At 34.6% G+C, this 4092-nt stretch overlaps 1 long non-coding RNA gene across 1 annotated transcript; it reads right to left on the bottom strand.

Annotated features, from left to right (window-relative positions):
• Positions 1 to 1359: 1359 nt before the first annotated feature.
• Positions 1360 to 2514, bottom strand: LOC114405002. Its single transcript, XR_003665162.1, has 2 exons — positions 2187 to 2514; positions 1360 to 1740 (listed from the first exon to the last, which is right to left on the bottom strand). It is a non-coding gene; the product is annotated as an uncharacterized LOC114405002 (long non-coding RNA).
• Positions 2515 to 4092: the final 1578 nt, after the last annotated feature.

Below are 4092 nucleotides of genomic sequence, written 5' to 3'. Positions count from 1 at the left end.
GTTATACTTTAAAAAATGCTTCAATTTTATGCTAAGAAAAAAAAAAGGAATGAATGAATTGGATTAGAACTCCTAAACACATGCATGCCATAGTTTGGCCTTACACTACTACAAAAAAGACATGTCAATTGGCATATACATATTAGAAAGTAGAAATAGTTTTTAAACACGTGTCTGCCAAAGGTGTAGTAGAAATTTTTTAAAGCTAGTCCAAAAATGTAATAGTTTAATGCCAATTGCCAAGAAATGACTAACCTTTGTTGTGAGTTCTTCTTCAATTAAATGAACAATTATTACTTTGGTTAACTGAATACACGTCAGAAATTTATAATAGAAACAGAAAATAACAAATATGAACATGAGTGATACCTAGTTACAATCCTCACCTTAGGATATGATAATCTTAAAGCAAAATACAGTGGAACCCAATTTCATTAAGTGCTAAATAAGGATCTAGTGATATGGCAAAGTGACATGCAAAACTAACCCTCTTTCCCATCATTTTCTGACAAAAGATACCTTCCTTCTTCTCTAGCAGTTGACAGATTCAGTAGCCACATCTCTCTTGCCTAGACCAAGCAAGAAGAAAAGTTAGGTGACTTAGGTCTATGTAAGAACCATTATCAAGATATCAAAAATATCTACATGTCATCATATATATCAAGTGATCCACAAACTCTGAGAAACCTCATTTTTCTTCTTATGTTTTTATAATACATTAATACTTCCTTCACCATATTTATAACAGAAAAAAGAGATCTTTTTACAAGCATTTTATCCCAATTAAAAACTTGATATTTTTATTATATATTGTTTGGAGCCATTTGACATCTTTAAATAAGATTTACCTCAATTCCTAACTACTTATTCAATGCTTCATTCCACACATATTTGCTGAATAGGCTACAAACTAGTCCACATAGACATGACAGAAGTTACATGCATAGAGAACATGACATTCAGAACCAGACTTCCATTGCACTCAAAATCTACCCCTACGAGCTTAATAAATAAAACATTTTAATTTGGTGCCTCCTTTGTATTTGAGAAATGTTAGGGCGGAGGTCGTGTAGAGATTTATTGCCTCAAGCACTGTTAGGCTCATTACACAAATACAGGCAATAAAAAAAGAACCATTTCTCTAGTAAAAGTAAAAGAAAACATGCATTATATTGCCGCAAAGCAATAAGTGTAGCATCACTAAAATTCTTGATGGCAACATTGTCCTTCCATCCCATTGTCATCTTACCCGTGTCTCCACTGGTAAGTTGTTTTCTAAAGCCATAAGCACTAAACTAACTATTCTTTGCTAGGTTGTTTCCCATTTAAGATTTAAATTACCTTTAAGCAACCAGTTCAAAATTAAACCATCTCATAAAATATATAGTAGTCTACTGGAAAAATAACATGTTGTTCACAACAAAATTTGTTGGTTCAATTGTATAGTTATTAATTATGATACAGTTAACTAATAAGAAATAAGAAAAAGTTTTCTACTAAGTGAGCATCAAGAGGTGGAGGATAGTTGTTAGCAACAGTGTCAATCCAACTAAATATCATATTGTGATAATCATATGGCTTGCCAGCCATGCTTCGAGCATACTCCCATGCTGCAGTGGAGTTAAATTTTGCACGTATTTCTGGATTCAAGGGAAGCAATGCTATCTGTGGATTGGAATCATCCTTAAGAGGCAATTCCCATCATTCTTCCCATGGAACTACCACTATTATTTCTTCACCCTGCACAAAGACACATTATGGTGCTATGATCAATTAAAATAGAACATAGCTTAGTCACCACCCCCAACAACAATGAAACAATTACTTAACTCCCTTTCAACCGGCATTTACATGATTAATGGATAATGTTAAGAGTAAAAAGAAAGAAGATTTATAAAAAAAAAAAAATAATTAATCAGTTCAGTACCTTTTCATTCTCGTACCCTGATTCACCAACCCATAAATTGCCCAATTCATCCTTCAAGCAAATAGCAGTATAACTAGCAAATGAACCAGTCACCCACTTTTTTAACGTCTCAAACCCTCTCCACCTACCCTGAATCTTCGACACGGCTAAGAAGTCCCCTGAATGCCTAACAATTTATAATCCCTAATCTCTCCTACCTAATCCATAATCTTTTTCTTCCTAAACCCCAAAAGACCAAAAAGTAATAATTCGTACTTACCTTGTTTCGTCGTTTGACAGAGAATGTGAGTTCCAGTGAAGCAGAGTGAAGTCACCGCGAGGGCACGCACAAAGGAGAGTGAAGCACCATCACAAGGAACAAGATTGAAGCATCGTCGCAGTGAACAGACTAAAGCGTCGTCGTCGTTGGTGAGTGAGTAAGGGCACGAGCACGAGCAGAGGGTGAGTGAGTGAAGGCACGAGCGTGATGACAATTACTGGAAGATGAGTAAGTAAGATGAGTGCGCCAACCATGAGTTTTTCAAATAACCATCGTTGAACACAGTATTTGACTACAATTTTTAAAACCGTTGATGTCCTTATTTACAAAATTTTCACCGTGTTTTGTTTCTAAGACGGTTTCTAAAAATCGTCGTCAATTTGACGTCATAAAATACACTTTTTGTAGTAGTGATAACTGCAATAAAACTATACATCTCTAAACCTGCTGTCATTTTCTCCAAAGAACAAATAAACTTCAATTCTAATTGGAGAACACTATCAATAGAACCTAAGGAACTATGTTTAAGTTTTTTCCTTCTTAATATTTATGGTAAAAAACTTCTTTTACCATTTTCCCCTAGGTTGGCTTATTTGTGTCAACAAAATGCAATTCAATATGTTTCAATCACATGCTTGATATGCTTCGTAACATGAGAGCATTGAATCAAAATCGCATTAGGAAATGCAAAGTTATACAAATAATATATTGAGGGAAACATTATTGTCAAGGAAACTGTTATTAAAAACACCCAAAGCTCATGTGTTTAGGGGTGCAAAGCTAATCTTCTAGGGCAAAAGGAGAAGGATGTGTAAGGGCAAGGTCTAAATAATGCAGAGTGCTTCGGACTAGAAGAGAGGGAAACTACGCAAAAATCAAGAGAATAAGATTGATCCATGGTGCTGTATGGAGGATAGCACCAACAATTCCCTGAGCTTACGGGCCTTAAGCCAAGACTTGGCTGGTTGGGATATAGGTAATAACTATTAAGTGGACTAAGACATTAAAGCTTCTTATTCTATGAGGATTCATCTAACATTGACAAGGATTTAGACATTACTATTAATACCAAAGGTTCACGAACCAACTTAACCATCACACCATACATGATTTGCAATAATAACAAAAAGTTGTCTAGTTACAGTTCCTGTCTTGTTTCTTTTGGAAAATTGCCAATTAAATTTATCAGGGATGTTGTTATCTTCTTAAATCTTATATTTTATTGTTCCTCCCACGCCCTTCATCAATTTTGTAATCTTTGTAAAACTTGTATGATTTAAAACACAACAACAATGGACAATGAATGGAAAATAGAGGTTATGGGAAGGAGATCGTGGTCAAGGAAAGTACCAATTTCAGTCTTTACCAAGAAACCATTGTTCTTATCATTCTCTATGCTGATTCGGTCAATTGTCTTTGGTCTTACTCTTTTTATTCTCATTTTTCTTTTAATTATGTTCAGAGCTTTGTTATTACTTGTTCTTTCTTCTTTTTTTCTTCTGATTTGTGTTTTATTATATTTTCATTAGTTTCTCATGTCAATGCTTTCACCCAGGATTTGTCCAAATTGAAAGGGATGATCCCAATTCCTAGCCTATACCTCTGTTTTACAGCTCCTATTGAGCATGTCAGCAAGGTATCCTGACACATAATTAAAAAATGCTGACATGCCTCTAACTACTGCTTATTATTTTATTATTGCTCCCATTTGAAATTTTGTTCTTTTTTTATTTTTACTTTTTTGCTGAAAATTTTGCTGCAGGAAACTACAAACTTACTGCACTGTGAGCATCTCTAATGTGTACAGGGAGTGGATTCCATTACACCCATACTGGTTTATCGGGTCTTGTCACTACTGTTCAAAAATTAAAATGAGAATGAACTGGAAGAAAGGGAATCACCAATT

This window comes from Glycine soja, chromosome 1 (assembly GCF_004193775.1).
Source record: "Glycine soja cultivar W05 chromosome 1, ASM419377v2, whole genome shotgun sequence".
NCBI lineage: Eukaryota > Viridiplantae > Streptophyta > Magnoliopsida > Fabales > Fabaceae > Glycine > Glycine soja.
The sequence above is the reverse complement of the archived record's forward strand: the minus strand, read 5'-3'. Positions and strand labels throughout refer to the sequence as shown.